At 42.3% G+C, this 20,836-nt stretch overlaps 1 protein-coding gene across 1 annotated transcript in view; it reads left to right on the top strand.

Moving 5' to 3' along the window:
- DOCK10 (dedicator of cytokinesis 10) overlaps window positions 1–20,836 on the top strand; it is a 286,066-nt gene that overhangs the window by 89,582 nt on the left and 175,648 nt on the right. The window lies entirely within an intron of this gene.

Below are 20,836 nucleotides of genomic sequence, written 5' to 3'. Positions count from 1 at the left end.
CCCACATTTAAAACGAGTGACTGAATGAGTAGTAAACCCGGTGAACCAGCCCTTGTCCACAAAAAGTGGGTAAAGTGTCTCAGCCTCTTGCACTTCCATTCCAAACAACCTCAAACTTTGGTTGCCCTCTTACCTTCAAAAGGCAAAAGATTTATTCTATCTGAAGAGAAACCGGAGTATCCCACTCTGACCTTTACAGGAGAATCTGGATCTGTATTCTAAATGATAATTGTTAGTACACTCTGGCGCTCTGGTACCTTTCTTCCTAGACTAATTAAGAAGGTGGTACGTGAAACATGATTATCTGTTCCAAATATGCAAAATGGCTGGGGTTCAAAGGAGGGAAGCATGCTTGTAGGTAAAAAGTGACGTTTTTCTTTTCTGTTTTTTTCTCTTTGTTTCTCTCTGTTTCCACATTAGGGCTTGACACATTTCTAGAGAGGTATATTTAATATAGAAACCTCGTTTCCTTGGTTGAATCAGGCCAATGGGGCTTGAACTATGAGCATAAAATTGAACCACATTCTTCTAAATTCCACATCCTTGTTTTCATTCTTTTAGGCTGAAGGTGAAACTTGATGCACAGTGTCTTTTTGTCACATACACACAAACAAACTTGCGATCTGAACCATCTTTCCATCTACCACTAGCATAAGAAATACTATTCAAAGGGTCTTCAGCTCCACAAGAGAGTTGATGTAGTTGATAGTAGGTGCCGTCAAGTACAACTCACAGTGACCCTAAGAACAACTGATCCGAACCCTGTCTTATCGTAAGCTTTCCCTGCTGTCTGTGATACACTTGAACCCATTGCTGCAGTCACTGTGTCAATCCATTGCACGAGAGGTCTTCCTCTCTTTCACTGACCCTCTACTCTTCCAAGCATGATATCCCTTTCCAAGGAATTGCCTTTTCTGGCCACATGCCACAATATGTGAGACAGAGCTTTGCCATCCTTGCCTACAAGGCTGGGCCCTTTCTAAGACATACCTGTTCATTCTTTTGGCAGTCTATGGTGATTCAGTACTAGTGTTCTCACCTTCTTTCTGAAGGTCTGGGTTCAGTCCTCATGCAATCAGCCCCAAACCCAGTCACCAACTGTCCTTGTATTTTAGTATGATTCTAATCAGGAGTTCTCAGATGAAGAAACACCAGGAAGAAAGACCTGGCAATCAAGTTCCAAATTAAGCCAGCAAAAGCCCTGTGGATCACAGTTGTCCAGACCACAACCAATATTGAGAATAGCCCAGGTTTAGCCAGAAGGGCCTTCCACGGTGCAAGGGCCTGGGATGACCAGGTGTAGGATATGACATGATCACAAGTAACCAAAGTCAGAATCACAATTTTCGAAAGTATCAATTCCTACAAGAGAAGGAATTTTAATTAGCATTAAGTCACTGAAGAACAAAAACATAGTATTGGATATCAGTGCCATAAACATATTCCTACTTTTTTGGGTTTTTAAAAAATTTTTATTTTATTAATTTTCATGAACATTTACAGAGATTTTGGATTTCCATTCATTCATTTTTGCACTATTTTCACTACCATCTCCCCAGTTCATTCCTCTTTTTTTTCCCTTGAAAGTCTGTTTTAATTGTCCCATTGCCACAGTGCTTCTCAAAACCAGTTCTGATTAATCTCCTTTGTCAGTGTGTCCTTTGCCATTCCCTATCACTTCTCCCTGAGAAAGACTTCACCCTGATTCATAAGGAAAAGGGGGTGGCGTATTTTCTTAGCTACTTGCTGCTGAAAAGGGACGCTGTAGGTTTCAGGGTGAAGATCTTCTCTCACTACTCTAAAGGGCCCCTTTGGCAGTAGGAAACACATAGACTATTATGGAGATTGATTTTGGACATATTCCTACGTTTTAAGTACTGTTCACATAGATAGTCCTCCCTGTGGTCAGCATCTTTCCTCTTGCCTCCTGTTTATGACCTGTGAGCCAAGAATGATCATCACATTCTTAACTAGTTTTGAGAAGGATATTTGACACATGAAATATGATATTCACATTTCAGCATCTGTAGTTAAAGCATCATTGGAATGCATGCAGTGGCAGCCATACCTAGTGGTGGTGGTGGTGGTGGCCACTTTCACGCTGCAAGGACAGAGTAGAAGAACCTTGCCAGAGACATGGTGTGCAAAGCCAACCATATTTACTACCTCCTTGGATCCATGGAAAGGTGGCTGGCCCTGCTGTTGACTACAGTTGCATTAGGCGTTTGACCTTGCCATGTGTTAAGTAAGGCCACTCTTTACTTTCACTCCGCTGCTATCTGCTCCGTCCATGGCCCTGGTCGCGTTATAAGTGAGCTGCATTGATGGCAAGGTTTTGGCAAGGAAGAGTTCATCTTTGAATGGCAGGTCGGGATTCTCTGAATGCGACTAGACAGTCTCCATGCTGCTAATGAGAAACTGTAATGTGAACATTGCAGCCCAGAATCCTACTTTGTGGGAGGAAGGAGGGGAGCCCCAAACCTCCCCCACTCCGGAATCATTGACTGCCCAGTTCTGCCCCAGACTGGAGAGTCTAGCTCGCTTCCACATCTCTGCTCACTAAGCACCCACATTTGCAGCAGACATGATTCATTCCTTGGTTTGTTTAATCAATATTTATTCATCACCCACAAGGTGCCAAATATAGAACAGCACTTCCTAGATGAGGGAGGCGGACAAGAAAAACACCGCCCTGTGATGAGGAAGCTTGTACCCTAATATGGACGGAACATGATGTTGTTTCCATCTTGCATATGGATAAGGAGCGTTCAGATCAGGGCCTTTACCTGGACCTTTATAGAATGCAAAGGGGACCATGTGTTTATCACTGGCATTATTGTTCAGTGGCTCTGCATTGGCTCTGACCCGTTGCAACCCTGTGGACAAGAGATCTGAGCCTTGCCCCATCCTGCCATCCTCACAACCCCTATCATGTAAGCTCATTGCAGGACTCTCTGTCAGTCTGTCTTGTTGAAGGTCTAACTCTCTTTCTCTAACCTGCTGATAATTCTTTATCATTAACAAATAGTCACTATTTATTAATATTATTGTTGTCATTGTATGCTGCCAAGTCAGAATCGACAACTGGCACTCAGTGGATTTTCAGGGACTGTAAACCCCATGGAGGAGATTACCCATCTTTCTTCCATGGAGTTGCTGCTGGGCTTGAACCGCCTGCCTTCGGATTGGCATCTCAGCCCCTTACCATTAAATCACAGTCAATCTTAATTGCCAGTTTGTATTGTTGTTGTTGTTATGTGCCATTGAGTCACTTGTGACTCATAGCGACCCTGTGTACAATAGTGCTAAATTCTGCTCTGTCCTGTGCCAACCACACTGTCTCCGACACACCCATCCCGATTACCCCAGTCACTGAATCAATCCATCTCATAGAGGGCCTTCCCCTCCTGTGCTGTCCCTCCACCCTCCCAAGCATGATGTCCTTCTCCAAGGACCTGTCCCTCCTTACAATGTGCCCAAAGTATGTTACATGGAGCCTCAGAATCCTTGCCTCTAAGGAGCCACCCAGTTTAACCCTTTCCAGGCTGAATCTGTTAGTTTTCCTAGCAGTCCATGGTATTCTCAATACTCTTCTCCAGCACCACAGCTTAAAGGCATTAATTCTCCTTCTATCCTCCTTAGTCACTGTCCAACTCTCTGATGCATAAAGTGATTGCAAAGACCATGGCCTATATCAGACGCACCTTAGTCTCCAGAGAGACACCATTGCTCTCCAGTACTTTGGAGAGGTCCCTAACAGCAGACTTTCCCATGGCAATACATCTTTTAATTTCCTGGCTACTGATGCCCAGAGTGTTGACTGTGGAGCCAAGCAAACTAAAGCTGTGAACAATCTCAATCTCTTCACCATCCATCCTGATGCTGCCAATTGACCCAGTGGTGAGAATCTTTGGCTTCTTGACATTGAGCCTCAATCCATGTTGGAGGTTGCAGTCCTTGACCCTCTGCAGCAAGCGCTTTAGGTCCTCCTCACTTTCAGCAAGTAGAGTTGTGTCATCTGCACATTGCAATTTGTATTAAGTAATGCTAATAAATGCTGTCATTAATAATGAACAGTTTTTGGTAAAAGAAGTGGATTGAGACAGTAACTACTGCAATGGACTTGAGTATGACAGAGTTCATGAGGAAGGTGCATGATGGGGCGAAGTCCAGTCATGGTAACCTTGACAGTACCTAACAACAACGTTATTGATAATAAAGAAATAACTACCAAGAAAGCATCCTATCTTTGTAACCATAGACATTGCTGTTGTTGTTGTTATGTGCCGTCGAGTCGTTTGCGACTCATAGCGACCCTATGTACAACAGCCCTAAACCCTGCTCTATCCTGTGCCAATCACACTGTCTCTGACACACCCATCCCGATTACCCCAGTCACTGAATCAATCCACCTCATAGAGGGCCTTCCCCTCCTGCACCTGCCCTCCATCCTACCAAGCATGATGTCCCTCTCCAAGGACCTGTCCCTCCTTGCAACATGTCTAAAGAATGTCAGATGAATCCCCAGAACCCTTGCCTCCAAGGAGTAGCCTGCTTTAACCCTCTCCAGGATGAATCTGTTTGTTTTCTTGGCAGTCCATGGTACATTCAGTACTCTTCTTCAGCACCACAGCTCAAAGGCATCAATCTCCTCCTTCTATCCTCCCTAGTCATTGTCTAACTCTCTGATGCATAACAAGTGACTGCAAAGACCGTGGCCTATATCAGACGCACCTTAGTCTCCAGAGAGACACTGTTGCTCTTGAGTACTTTAGAGAGCAGACTTCCCCATCGCAATACATTTTTTTATTTCTTGGCTGCTATTAGCATGGTAATATTTCTCTCCATTCCATAGTTTGAAGGATCACCATTATTTCTTTCCTGGACCCGGAAGTATCCAGGTCAAGGAAACTTTAAAAAATACAATTTGGATTATGCCACGTGTCAGTTTACATTTCCCATTGACTTCCCATTGCCTTCAGAATCAAATCCAGCTTCTTGTCGCTGTACCTGTTCTTTGCCCGTCGTGTTCCCTTCAGTTGCTAAGCAGATAACCAAGCAGTATCTCTGTTCCACAGTGTTCTTCTGTTCTTTGTGGAGTTTTCAAGGATCGATTATTTAAAAGGTAGATGGACAATCTTGCTTATTAGTCTTACGCCGGAAGCTTCTCTGAAGCCTGTCCATCATGGGTGACTCTGCTCTTTGGAAATAACAGTGGTGTAGCTTTCAGTATCACAGCAACATGAACGCTCCAGAGTGAGTCAAAATGACAGGCGAAGGGGGGCCTGATCCAAGCCATAGTGTTTTGTGTGCATGTGAAAATGGGACAATAAATAAGAAAATCTGAAAATGAATCAATACTTTTGAATCATGGTTTTGAAGACGAGTACTTGATATTCATCCATAGATTGCCAAAAGAATAAACAAATCTGTCTTGAGTGAAGTACAACCAGGTTGTGTCTTAGAGGCAAAGGGAATGACACTTGGTCTCATATGTTTTAGGATTGTTGTCAAGAGGGACCTGCCTTTGAAAAAAATACATTGTACGGGCAAAGACAGAGGATCAAAGAAAGAAAAGAAGACCTCCAGGGAGATGGGTTAGCACAGTGACTACACCAATGAACTTGAGCACTGCAGAGGTTGGGAGGTTGGAGCAGGATAGGATAGGGTACTGAGCTTTTGTCCATAGGGCTGCTGTCAGTCATGGTCTACTCAGAGACACCTAACAAGTCTTCCCCAAACTTGCCAAGTTCACATCTCATAGAGCCTTTACTTTCTCTGCAAACCTGGTCCCTGTTTATCATCAGGGCTAAGTTCAACTATCATGTCTTCTAAGAGACCTGGTCTACACCTTCCCTATATTCGCCCGCCCCACCTGACTCACTCTTGGTTGCTGCAGTCACCCTGTCTTCTCCACTCCAGAGCACATGTTACTTCCTAGGAAGAGCTAACTACGCCTGCTTCTTCCTTGATTGTCTTTTTGGCTCCATTGGCTCCTAGACTCTAAGAGGTTAGGGTTCTCTTTATTTTGACCATTGCTGAATCCCTGGAAACCAGAGCAGCAATGAATATGGATACAAAACAGATGGAAGGACGATATTTATTTCATCGATTACCTTAGAAAAAAACACCATTTGAGAAACTCTCAGAGCTATTCTGAAACTAAATCCCCCCAAAAAGGAAGAGAATGGCTGTTGACCTGGGGGTAAGTGGTTGCACAATCAACCCAAAGGCAGATAATTCAAAGACATCAGCTGCTCTATGGGAGGAAGATGAGAAATCTCCTTCTATGTGGTTTGTTGTTGTTGTTGATGATAATTGCTGTCAAGTCAAACATGACTCATAGCATCCCCATGAACAAAAGGCCTGGAGCCTATCTATAACTACGGACATTTATCATAGTTCACAGGGTTTCCAGAGGCATGTTGTTTCCAGAGGCATGTTTCTATAACTACGGACATTTATCATAGTTCACAGGGTTTCCAGAGGCATGTTGTTTCCAGAGGCATGTTTCTAAAACTATGGACATTTATCATAGTTCACAGGGTTTCCAGAGGCAAGTTGTTTAGGAAGTGGATGCCACTCCTGCCTCTGAAAACCCACTAGAGGGTCAGCTATGAGTCAATTCTGAACCAATGGTACACAACAACGATGATAAGGACAGTAGTAATATGAACTTTTCTTCTTTGACACAACAGAAAATTAAATCTCAAAAGTCAAATTCATGGTTGTCAAGTGGAAACAGACTCATACATACCTGTCACTCCATCAGGTTTCCAAGGCAGGAATTCACATGGGAAGACATTTCCCATTTTTCTCCTTCAAGTTACTGGTGAATTCAGTCTATAACAGAGGATTACCTGTGGGTTAAGAGCACAATGCCCTGAGGACTACACTATACAGCACCTAACCCAGACAGTGTTAAATCATCCCTGTGCATGGCCTTAATCAATATTTACTGAATGTTAACTTCCTCTATCTTGTTCCTCTGTGTATGTCCAGTAGACATACAACCATGTACCAATGGTAATAAAGGAAGAAGTTTAAACTTCTTTGAAGGAACTGGCAAAAATATAGCCCCAGGAAGTGATGAAATACTAATTGACCAGTTCAACAAATAGATGCAGCCCTGGATGTGCTCACTAGGTTGTGCCATGAAATCTGGAGGATCCATAATTATTCCCATTCAAAAAAAAAAGATGATCTAATAACAGATTACAGAAATTGTTGAGCAACATCACAAATGCCACATGGGAGCAAAATCTTGCAAAAGATTATATTTAAAAAATGAACAGAACAGCACATCGACAGAGCACTGGCAGAAATACAAACTGCTTTGGGATCTTCCAAAGAAGATCCAAAGTGCTATTGTCACTAGGAATAGTACTGATGATGTGAGATGGATCTTAGTTGAAAGCAGAGAGTACCAGAAGGATGTCCATTTGTATTTTATCAACTGTGCAAAGGCCGTTGACTGTGTGAATCACAAGAAAATGTGACAGATGTTGGAAAGAATGAGAATTGTTCTCATGCAAAACCTATACCTAAACCAGGAAGCTGTTATCTGAACACAGCAAGAGAACACTACATTATTCAAAATCAAGAAAGGAGTGCATCTGGGATATGTCCTTCTTCCATACCTTTTTTATCTGTATCCTGAACAGATGATGCAGGAGGCTGGACTTTATGAAGAAGAATGTGGCATCAGGACTGGAGGAAGCCTCATCAACAACCTGCATTATGCTTATGACACAAACTTGCTTGGTGAAACTCAGGGGGAATTAAAGTGTTTGCTGCAGAAAATCAAAGACTTTGGGCTTCACTATGGATTGATTTCAACATCAAGAAAATAAAGTTCCTTGTGGGACTGAGTTAGTTCATTCAGCATAATACTCTCCAGTCCCTCCCAAGTTAGGTAATATTTTACAAAATCATTACTCCTGTGTGCTGTGTAGTAGTCCATTATGTAAATGTATCATAATTTCTCAATACAACAAATATTGTACAAAACTATTATTGTAGAATGACTGTAAGGATCCAAGGAGGGGGTGGAAGCCAAGGGATGAGGATATGCAGGGAGGGGGGTTTATAATGGAGTGGTACAATTTGATGGGTGGTGGGGTGAGGGAAATTGGAAGAATCTGTTCTAGAAAACAGTGTCTTAACTTTTTGTAAATAAACTAGTATAATAAAAAGAAAGTGAAGTTCTTGACCGCCAGGGCAACAGGCAACATCATGATAGATAGAGAAAAAAAATTGAGATTGTTGGTAATTTAATCTTGCTCGGACAATACCCTTGGTATGAGCAGTCAGAAAATCAAGGTTCAAGTTGAATTGGAGAAATATGTTAAGAAACTCTCCAGAGTCCTAAAGAGCAACAGTGTTAGTCCAGCAACAAAGGTGCGCCTGACCCAGGCCATCGTCTTCTCATTGGCTTATTGTTCATCTGAGAGCTGGACAGTTACTAAGGATGACAGAAAAAGAATTGATACCTTTGAGTTATGGTGGGGGAGAAAAGTATTGAAGATACCATGGGCTTCCAAGGGAACAAACAGATCTGTCATGGAGAGGGCAAAACCAGGTTGCTCCTTGGAGGAAAGGATATGATAGCTCTGTCTCACATACTTTGGGCTTGTTGCCAGGAGGAACCAGTGCTTGGGGAAGGACACCATGCTTGGAATTATAAAGAGACGGCACAAGAGAGAAAGACCTGAATGAGATGGACAGTGACTGTGACAGTGGGGTCAGATGTGTCAGAGACAGCGAGCTTGGCTCAGGATGGACAACATTCAGAGTCATTGTTCCTAGGATTGCTCTAAGTCACAGTCATAGCACATGACGGCAACAGATGCTAGACAAGAGAGATACCAGTTCACCACCTTACTGCAAGAAGTGAAGGTTCTGAAGTGGAAGAATTTTTCCTTCTATGGATACATGTGTGTGTGTGTGTGTGTGTGTGTGTGTGTGTGTGTGTGTGTGTGTGTGGTGTGTGTGTGTGTGTAGTTGTTGTCTACCTTTGAATCAGAACTAACTCATAACTGACCCTCCGGAAAGTTTTCAGAGACAGTTCATTGTTTGGAAGGAGATTTCCCATCCTTCTCCAACAGAGCAGTTGTACATAGATAGATGATAGATGATAGATAGATAGATAGATAGATAGATAGATCAATCGATCGTGGTAGAAACTATTTTCCTCACACATAGGGAATGGGATCAAATGATTGAGCTTGAACATTACAAGTAACTCACTATTAATTTTTTATATGTTATTGTTGTGTACTGTAAAATCAGAACAAACCATAGCTTACCTTCTGGTGGATTTTTCCAGGGCAGTTAATCATTGTCCATCCGGTTTTGAGGGGCAGCTGGTTGAGCTGAACTATGTGCCTTCGGGAGATAGCTTTATTAGCCCAGTAATTCAGAAAAATCTGTACCACTGAAATAATCATACTGGCCACTCTTTAAATTTTTTCAAATTATTTTAAGTGGAAACTTAAGAAAAAATTAAATTACAAATGAATAAAGGACTTAGTCACCTAAATACAGCTTAGCAAAATAAAATAGACAAGAAGAATGAAAATTTTGGTTATATTATCACCTGAGTCAATGTGATAGATTCATTGAGACTAGAGATTAATGCTAAATAATAAGATAAGAAATCTAACATTTGGAAATTAGTTTCTTACTGAGTAAAATATCCAAACACCCTGAGAGTAAGTGTTTCTGGGAGGTGCAGCACTTAGGAAAGAGTGTATGAAGGACTGGAAGCTGGGAACACTGCACACTGTAGAATGACTATTCTGTTATTCATACTTTAGTTCTATCCAAACTGCTCTGCTTTAACTAAATTTCCCAGAACACCTTTCATAGACTGAGTAGAATGTATCAAGGGCATCAGTAAGAGGCAATGCTGAATGATTTCAGGCCTTCACCACAGGGCAGTGCCATTGTCAAAGCCCTGGCTGACATATCCTCTCAGGAAAGGTTCCTAATCTTCTCAGATCCAGTCTTGATATCAGCAGTCAAGAATCCCAGCTCTAGTGCTCCTTGGTAGAATCTGTAGTCAGTTTTACATAATACAAAAAGACTGGATAAATTGTGGATTTCACATATTTCCATAGAATTACCTTTTTATAGTGTGGTTTCAGTTATAAAAAGCTTCCAGCATCTGGGGACTTCCAGACATAGCCACGGCGTCATTTTAGGAGAGGAAGCAGAAGCTCTTAATTGGTTATAATCTGAAAAGCAGAAACATCGTGCAGAAAGGTCATGAGTTTTCATTTTTTAGATTGTATCTCTTAAGGAGACACAGTCTGGCATTTTACAGCCATCTCTCAAACTTTATTTCATCTTCAACTTCTAAGCCTGAGAAGCGGAATTTGCGTGGCTCATAGAGATGCTTCAATTGCAGTTCAAAAACTAACTAATAGTTGTTCTCTAATGAGCTGGATTGACGCAGTGATGCAGTCGTGGACTTGAACATGACAGAGATTGTGGTGATGGGGCAGAATACGGGAAGTCCCTGATCTATCGTTAATATCGTCACTGAGTCATAGTCGACTCAGGAGCACATAATAATAATGGTAATGTTGTTGTTGTTGTTAAGTGCCATCGAGTCGTAGGCAACTCATAGCGACCCTATGAACGAAAGACCTGAACACTTGTATAACTTTCATCATTTCTCCAGGTTCATAGGGTTTCTGGAGGCAGGCTATTTCAGAAGTGGATGCCCAACCTGCTCCCAAGCTTGTTTTAATAATGGTAATAATAAAGTTTATTTATAAATGATAGTGTTTCTCTCTCGGACCAGCAGTGGAAATTACAATCAATAAAGGCACTTACTGGAGGATACAGAGAAGCTATGAGGACAGAACTCATACCTTGACCCCCCTCTAAACAACGTGCTCCTGGCTGAATACTTGCTACACGGCCTGCAATTTGAGGGAATTTCAACTCCTTGAATGCCAGTGTATGATTCCATTAGAAAGTGAGTTCTTCAGTGGAACAGTTATGGAAACCCAGTATGAATGTGTGAAGACATTGCTTTGTAGTAAAGGTCAAAATGGGGATGCGTGTCTACTCAGTGATTTATACAGGAGGGTTCATATCAGGATACTTATAACAGCCAAATATTGAAAATCCCCAAATTCCCACTATTTGGTGAATGAATAAACACAATGTGTGTGTCCGTGTGGTCGGATGTTACCTGACAATGTGAAGAGATTGAGTACTAATTCCTGCAGCAACGTAGATTAACCTGGAAAACTGTATGCTAAGTAAAAGAAGCCCAAAATGAAAGCTATATATTATATGATGCCATTGATATGATGTTTCTAGAATAAAAATAATCAATTGAAATGAAAAGTAGATTAGTATTATCACAGGTTGATGGAAAGAAAGAATAGGGAAATATTGCTACTAAGTATAGAGTTTCTTTTTGTGTCACTCTGAATACACTAAGTATTAATGAATTCTGCTTTGTGAGAGAGAAAAAGTATATGCTCTGTTGCAGTAATGCTGTTCACACACACACACACACACACACACACACACACACTCAGATTGTGTTAGACTCATTTTTGTAGCTCTCAAGTCATTGAGACCCTATGTAACAGGATGAACTGTGACGTTGGGATTCCTGTGCTGTACTCTTTACCGGAACAAATTGCCAGACTTTCCTCTTACAGAGCTTCTGGATACATTCAAACCACCAACTTTTCAGTTAACAGTAAAGCTCCTAGCCATAGCACCAGATGGAGAGACTCGAGAAATCATAAAAATGCATGTCTAGCTAATGTTGGGTAGTGAAGCCAGGCTACTCCTTGGAGGCAAGGATTCTGAAGCTTTGTCTAACATACTTCAGACATGTTGCAAGGTGGGATCGGTTCTGGGAAAGGGACTTCATGCTTGGGAGGTTGGACGGACACTGCAGGAGAAGAAGACCCTCGATGAAATGGATTGATTCCATCACTGGGGTCATGGCGGGGGGGGGGGTGGCGGGCAATGAGATTGGCACAGGATAGGTAGAGCCGGGTTTAGGGTTGTTGTACATATGAGTCACAGGTGACACAACAACACATAACAACAGGCAATATATCCTCAAAACTTTCACTGCAGTGGAATTGGATGCTCTTTGTAGCTGATGTGCCAGTCAGTTTTCAAAGGCCATAAATCACACAGGAAGTGAGGGTTCGTCCTTATGACATGGATCAGCTAGCTGGCCGACTCAGACGATTTGCCTTTGTGTTGACAGCTCAGCGCCTTACCCTAGACCATAACAGCTCCCTAATATTTGGGAGATCAAAATTTATTTAATAGTGTTGTTGTTGTTGATTACCTTCGAGTTGAGTGTGACTCATAGTGACCCTATGACCAAAAGGCCTGAAGCCCCTCTACAACTATCGACATTTATCAGAGTTCATAGAGTTTCTGGAGGCATGTTGTTTAGGAAGTAGATGTCACTCCTGCTTCAAACCTGTCATAGTATGTTATTGTTGTTATGTGCCATTGATTCCCCTGCGATTATATTGTGACCCTCTGTACAGCAGCTCTGAACCCTTCCCTGTCCTGAGCCAGTCTCACTAACTCTGACACACCAACCCACATTGGCCCAGTTACTGTATCAATCTATCTCATCCAGGGTCAACCTCTCCCTTGCTGTCCGTCCACCTTTTCCAGCATGATGTCCTTCTCTAAGGACCAATCTCTCTTGCCCATGTGCCCAAAGTAAATGAGGTGGAGTTTCAAAATCCTAGCCTCCAAGGAAAGTCTTGGCTTCACCCTCTCCAAGACAGACCCATTTGTTTTCTCATTAGCACTATAATATAAAACCCCTTAAGTAAACAAACTTGTACCATTCTGGGTTTTGCCTCAAAGTTACATCACATGCATGAGGGAAAAACTATGTTCCATTGGGTTTTTCAAGAACTGATTTCCAAAAACAAGACAGCCAAGCCTTTTTTTCTGATGTTCCTCCTTTGTACTTGAACTTGCATCCTTTGCTTGGTAGCCACATACATTAACCATTCTTATGACTCAGACACACCTTAATTATTTACCTTTGCATGATGATTGTTTAGTCCCTGTATACAACTTGCCGGGGTGGTGAAAACTGTTCAATTATAGGCCACTGCTCACTATATGCACATTTCTTAGATGGTTGAACTGTGGCAAAACAAGAAGGAACTTCTCTTTTCAAGCAAGCTAAATAGTTTTTTATCTTATGTCTTTGAAAAACATATAAAACCAAAAGAAAGATGTTTTCTAAACGTGACAAAAAAGAAAACAAACAAAACCCCCCAAAACAATTCAAGTCACTGCTGTCTCTCAAATGTCCCCTCTGGTAGAACACAAGTTGAATCCACCCTCTCGCTGACAAGTGTTGCTGACCGCATTTAAGCATCTGTCTATATGGGAATTGCTTAGCAAGTGGCAGTAACTTCCTGCTGGAGAACTCCGGGTCTACTTCTCAAGCTGAAACTGAGTGGTTACTGGAAGCACTATCCCTTTGTCTTTCCTTTCAAGAGACTAGACCATTCAGGGAAGCCTTTTGCAGCCCTTGGATGGGGAAAGCCGCCTTTATGCCAGACTTGGATGGTGGCTTTTGGCCAATTGTTGGCCAACCAAGAAATGGCCCTGATGTGCTTAGAATGAATTTGCCTGTAGTCATTTTAACAAGTGGAATGGTGGCTGTGGCAATACCTCAAAGACTCCTCACCACGAGACAGAAAGAACCACAAAATATCAGGGCTGCAGCAGATGTCTGGATATTAGGAACCTGAAATTACAACACGGCCCAGCTTTCATCAATTCATGACAGATTTTACTTCCCAGTTCCTCATCTCTGGACAATAGACCACTTACAGCACGCTGCCGCCAGAAGGGAGCTCGGCCGCTTTCCAGTGCAGCCCAGTTTCATGCTATTGAGCTCTGCTAATTGTCGACCAAAGGGTTTCTAAAAGAGAACAGGAAGTCGGCTGTGGCCAAGGCAATTTGTTGTGGTCTGAAAGCTTCTGATTCTCAGAAAAGAAATTCTTTGTAACCATATTAATACCATTAACAAATATGATTCTTTATACATTCCTTCTTATTTATTGATTTATTTTTGCTTCAACAGACACATTAAAAGGGGGAAGATGTAGAGGGATCACCATTCTTAAAGTTGAACCTTTATATGATCTTCTGACTTTCCAGGCAAATGCTCTACGATTACACAGTGGTTGAATTAAGAGCAGTATTCTTTGTGGGATGCATTTTATAACAGCACTACTTGTGTTAGGCTTTGTGTAGCCAGTAAAAGATACTGAAGGTACCATTACTGTATACATGCAGTAAAACAAAGTTTTACATTTATCACATAGTTACATGTGTGTGATTCAACCCCAGTTTTTTTTATTTTGCAAAAAGTCAGGATCATTTCATTCTAATTCCAGAAGCAATTCTTTCTAGCCCTTATGAGGCTTTTATTATGGGCAATTTCTATAGCTCCATACTAGGTAAGTTTTCCTTCTCAGGCCTTTGCATGTCGGCATTAGCTTATATATTTTGAAGTCTGTCTTTGCTTTAGACCATCACTAATTAGGTACTCATATGAGTCTCTTCAGACTTTATAGGAATTACTGAAAAACTTGAGCCCATATCCTAAAATCTTAGCATTAAAAAGGAGAGACATAAAAAACTTCTTGAAACAGCTCAATAATGACTCTGTAATATCCTGCTCCAGAGAGTAACTTACATGGGACATGGAGACTAAAAAGAACCCTTGATTTTTGAACCAACTCATTCTTTTCTTCACTCGATGTGGATTATTTTATACCGAAAATCAGACACCTCCTGTAGAGTCACTTCTGACTAATCTCCATCAGATTTCTGAGGCTGTCCGTCTAGAGATTGGCCCTCTTTCTTATTCAGAGTAGCTGGTGCCTTTGAGCTGCTGACATGTCAGCTAGCAGAACAACATGTGAAACACTACATTCCTAGGGCTCCTTAGAGTGTGGCCAAGGATTGACAGAGGAATTGATGCCTTAGAGCTGTGGTGCTGGAGAAGAGCACTGAACATCCTATGCACTGCCAAAGAACAAACAGATAATTCCTGGAGAAGGTGCAACCAGTGTGCTCCTTGGCGGCAAGAATGATGATGCTTTATCACCCATACGTAGGGAATGTTGCTAGGAGAGGCGGTTCCTTGGAGAAGGCCATCATGCTCAGAAAGGTGAGGGGATGGTGGAGGAGAGGAAGACCTCAACCAGGCAGATTGACACAGTCAGTGACTGCGGCAGTGGGCTTGAGTGTGTCAGAGATTGTGGCACAGCATCCGAAAGTGTTCCTAGGGTCATTATAAACCATACTTGACTTGACAGCACCTAATAACAACAAAAACACCAATTTTTAAGGCAAGCAGACAATAGGTTGATGCGGAAGAGTTTTGTTCATGGTTTGAGATAAAACTATAATTATAAAATGATGGTAATAATGTTGAAAAATATAATTAAAATCAAAATATCCCCAATCTTGCCAAGATGTTATATGTAACTTTCTGTGGAAACCAAGCATGTTGTAGAGTTTCTGTGAATTTTTTTTTCCAAACAGAAATTAGAGAGATCCCCAGATAATGGAAATCCAGCAACAACCCCCAAAGCTTATTTCAGGCATTATTTTTAATCTTCTGTTCTAAACTTCTCAGGAGATTTTAATTACTGTTTATCTTCTATCAGAGAGAGAAACATAAAAGCAGCAGCAACTTGAAGGAGGAAATTCAAAGGGAATTGCAAATAGATAATCTGGATTATAAACCCCAGTTTGACCCTAAGGAACACTCGTGGCAAGGTGCTTAAAGAATCTGGCTTCTAACCAAAAGGTCAGGGGTTCAGGCACACCAGCTGCTCTTAGGAGAATGATTAGGCAGTGTGGATTTGGAAAGATTGACGGCCTTAGAAACTTTGTGGCCAGTTCTACTCTGCCCTGCAGAGTCTCTGTCAATTGTACTTAGTGGCAAAGGATTCGGTTTTCTTGGTTTGGAAGTTTGGCTCTCCTGCTAACATGGGAAGCAATTGCTTTGTGTGCATTTCCTCTTAGCTTGGCTGGGTTCCCATGACCACAGAGACAGAGCTCGCTAACTGTATTCACAGCCCGACAGTCAAACTGGGGCAGAGGCGCCTACCCAGGGCTCACTGATATCAGCAGTGCTTTAAGACCCATGGAATCCACTCCGTGACAGTGCTTTTTGTTTGTTTTGGTTTTTTGGGTTTGTTCTTAATGTGTCCAGGACAGAGTTGTCTGATACTTTCATCCACTAATCTGCGTTATGCAGATGACACAATCCTGCTTGCTAAAACTGAAGAGGACTTGAAGCACTTGCTGCAGAAGGTCAAGGACTACAGCCTTCAATACGGATTGAGTCTCAATATCAAGAAAACAAAGATTCTCACCACTGGGCCAATTGGCAGAATCGTAATGGATAGTGAAGAGATTGAGATTGTTCACAGCTTTAGTTTGCTTGGCTCCACAGTCAACTCTCTTAACACCAGCAGCCAGGAAATTAAAAGACATGATGTGTTCTTCCAAGCTTTTCTTTAGTGAAGCTTATAGTCCTTGATTTTAGTCCTAGGTCCATGATCCACCTTGAGTTGTTTTTTGTATATGGAGTGAGGTGTGCATTTTGCTTGAGTCTTTTGCAGATACTTTTCCAATTTTGCCAACACCATTTGTTTAAAAGGCTGTCATCTTCCCACTTAACTGATTTCATCTCCTTGTCAAAAATCAGTTGACCATAGATAGATGGGCTGATCTTCGAGTTCTCAATTCTATTCCATTGATCCATGTGTCTGTCATTGTACCAGTACCATGCTGTCTTGACCACTATGGTTGTATAGTAGGATTTGAAATCAGGGAGTGAGATACCTCCTTCGTTTCCTCTATTTTTAAGGAGTGCTTTGCTTATCCAGGGCTTCTTTCCATTTCAAATGAAACTGGAGTTTGCCTTTTCCATCTTATTGAAGAATGGGATTGGTATTTGTAATGGGATTGCATTAAACGTGTAAATTGCCTTTGGCAGTATTGCCATTTTCACAATACTGAGTCTTCCTATCCATGAGCAAGGGATATTATTCCACTTCTCCAGGTCTCTTTTTGTTTCTTGTAGTAATGTTTTGTAAATTTCTTTGAATAGATCTTTTGTGCTTCTGGTTAAATTTACTCCCAAGTATTTAATCTTGTGATTAGCTATTGTGAAGGGTATTGTTTTTCTTAGTTCCAGCTCTACATTCTCTTTGTCACTGTAGAGAAACCCAACTGATTTTTGTATGTTGATCTTGTATCCTGCTGCTTTGCTGAATTGGTCAACTGTGTCCAATAGTTTTCTTGCTGAGTCTTTAGGGTTTTCTAAGTATGCTATCGTATCATCTGCATAGAGAGATTTAAAAAAAAAAAAAAGACATCGCGATGGGAAAGTCTGCTGTTAGGGACCTCTCCTGAGTACTGAAGAGCAGTGGTGTCACTCTGGAGACTAAGATGTGCCTGATATAGGCCATGGTCTTTGCAATCACTTGCTATGCATCAGAGAGCTGGACAATGACTAGGGAGGATAGAAGGAGAATTGATGCCGTTTAGCTGTGGTGCTGGAGAAGAGCATTGAATGTACCATGGACTGCTTAGAAAATGAACAGGTTCATCCTGGAGAGGGTTAAACCACGCTGCACCTTGGTGGCAAGGATTCTAAAGCTTTGTCTGACATACTTTGGACATGTTGCAAGGAGGGACCAGTCCTTGGAGAGGGATGTCGTTCTTGAAAGGGTGGAGGGATAGCGCAGGAGGGAAGACCCTCTATGAGATGGATTGATTCAGTGACTAGAGTAATGGGAGTGGGTGTGCCAGAGACAATGAGATTGGCACGGGACAGAGCAGGGTTTAGGGCTGTTGTATGTAGGGTTGCTATGAATCATAAACGACTCGACGGCACATAACAACAACAATCTTGCTAGATTAACGTAACACTTTTGCTTTTTCATTATGTTCACCCTTGATTGACTATGCAAAGGCTTTTGACTGTGTGGATCATAATAAGCTGTGGCTGACTCTGAGAAGAATAGGAATCCCAGAACATTTGATTGTGCTAATGCGAAACTTATACTCGGACCAAGAGGCAGTTGTCAGAACAGAGCAAGGAGACACTACATGGTTCAAAATCAAGAAGGGTTTCCGTCAGGGATGTATTCTGTCTCCATACCTTTTCAATCTGTATGCAGAACAGATCATCCAAGACGCTGGGCTATACGAAGAGGAATGTGGCATCAGGATTGGTGGAAGAATCATCAACAACCTGCGTTATGCAGATGACACAACCCTGCTTGCTGAAACTGAGGAGGACCTGAAGCTCTTGCTGCAGAAGATCAAGGACTACAGCCTCCTATATGGACTGAAGCTCAACATCAATAAAACAAAGATTCTAACCACTGGGCCAATTTACAGCATCAGTATGGATGGTGAAGAGATTGAGATAGTTAACAGTTTTAGTTTACTTGACTCCACAGTCAACACTCTTGGTAACAGCAGCCAGGAAATCAAGAGACGGATTGCATTGGGAAAGTCAGCTGTAAGGGACCTCTCAAGAGTACTGAAGAGCAACGATGTCAGACTGGAGACTAAGGTGCGCCTGATCCGGGCTATAGTCTTCGCAATTACGTGCTATGCATCAGAGAGTTGAACAGTGACTAGGGTAGATAGAAAGAGAATTGATGCCTTTGAGCTGTGGTGCTGGAGAAGAGTGTTGAATATACCATGGTCTGCTAGGAGAACAAACAGGTTTGTTCTTGAGAGGGTGAAGCCAGAATGTTCCCTGGAGTCAAGGATTCTGAAGCTTCGTCTGACATATTTTGGGCATGTTGCAAGGAGGTACTGGTCCTTGGAGAGGGACATCAGGTTTGGCAGAGTGGAGGGGCGGCGAAGGAGAGGAAGACCTTTGATGAGATGGATCGATTCTGTGACTAGAGAGGTGGGAATAAGTGCGTTTGAGATGGCTAGTTTGGCACCAGATAGAAGAGCATATAGAGCTCTTGTACATAGGGTCGCTATGAGTCGCAAGTGACTCGATGGCACATAACAACAACAACAACATGCGTGTGTGTGTGTGTGTGTGTGTGTGTGTGTGTATGTAAATGCACGTGCCTGTGTGTTTTAGTAAATGCACGTGCTTATGTAGACCGTGTGTGTAGATGCATGTGTGTGTACAAAAGCATACAGATGCCCACATGTGACTGCACACAACCCCAAGCCACCCGCCTGTCCAGACTTGTACACACATGAAAAAACACACACAGATACTCAGGCACCACTACATCCAGAGACACACAGACTAACACAGATACACACACACATTCATACACCACCCACATACTACACACAAAACACTGTGTACAAACCACAAACACACTCATAAGGCATGCACAGACATGGAGACACACTTACACACAAAAGTATGGGCAGTCTGCTCCTGTTTGGTTTATTGCCTCTGAAAACCCAGTAGAAGGTCAGCTATGAGTCAGTGACAAGTTGACAGCCCACAACAACAGTACACGCATGCTTACACACCACACGTGCACACTCAGAGGTGCACACATCCACACTCACACAGTCGTAAGCCACCCGCTCACAGATACTTATGCACATAGGTACAGATGTACACACCCATATCTCACATCATGCACATCCACACATACTCACACCACAAACACACAACAATGAGACACATGTCATGCCTCCCTCACCATACCACACTCACACAGAAGCACGTCCAGACTTTCCCACATATCCTCTTTATATTCCACAAATAATTACTGAAATGCCTTGCGTGGTGGCTGTTACGCACCATCACGCCGGAACCAGCCCATCGGTGGTTCTAGCAGCTTTTCAGAGGCAATTAACTGTACCGGAGGAGTTTGTCCATCTTCCTCTTGCCTTACTTGGTACTAAATTTATATCAGTGAACAAAACTGACAGAATGTCACTTCTGTGCTCTCATGAAATGATGGGAAAATGCGAGAAAGGGGTGGAAAAGCAGAGCTCTGATGGCACACAGATGTGTGCACTTACAGGTTCAAATCCACCAGTGGCTTCTCCCAAGAATGATGGACAATCTCCTCTGGGATGATTTACAGTCTCTGAAAATCTTCTGGCAGGTCAGCCATGAGTCAGTCCCTGACATGCTGGCAGTGGGTTTGAGGGGGCTTTTTTGAGTTTGGAAGCAAGCAGGTGATGGTGGTAGGTGGTGACAGAGGCTGCAGCAGCTGTGAACACAAACCCTCCAACCCCCTGCCTTCTCTCCTGCCTGTCTTCTCTGACATGAGGCTGGGTCTGGCCACTCTCATCTGTCCAACAATCTAGGCTAGAAAAACGGCCCTCATTTAGAGCTGTCTGAATAAACCTTAATTTGTGCTTTAGAAATTCTGATGAGTCATTTGTGTGTTGGAGGATGCCCAGTAGAAAAGATGACAGTGTTGGTACCCTGGAAGTTGACAGACTCATTATCCTCGCAGCCCTGAGTGGGGAGTAAAGGACGCAGATGGCTGGTAATAGAAACTAATTGTTTTAGGGCAGGCCTTTCTCCCAGCTGGAGGGAACCACATATCTAGCTATAAAGATTTTTTTTTTTTTTGCTATAAAGATTTTAAAACATCCATGAAATTCTGTTTCAGAGGTGTTCATTTAAGGGATACTTTATAATTTTAGTTCCTGTGTATCCATTCAGTAGGATGCCTTTGTTTGGTAGTGACCATGGTAGATACTTTATTTCAATGTCAAAAAAGAGAAAAAGGCGCCAAAAGATTTACCACCAGCTGTGCCT

Source organism: Elephantulus edwardii, unplaced genomic scaffold (genome assembly GCF_000299155.1).
Source record: "Elephantulus edwardii isolate Elephantulus edwardi_28Jun2011 unplaced genomic scaffold, EleEdw1.0 scaffold00087, whole genome shotgun sequence".
Taxonomy (NCBI): Eukaryota; Metazoa; Chordata; class Mammalia; order Macroscelidea; family Macroscelididae; genus Elephantulus; species Elephantulus edwardii.
Note: the sequence above shows the minus strand (reverse complement) of the source record. Positions and strands in the feature narration are given on the sequence as shown.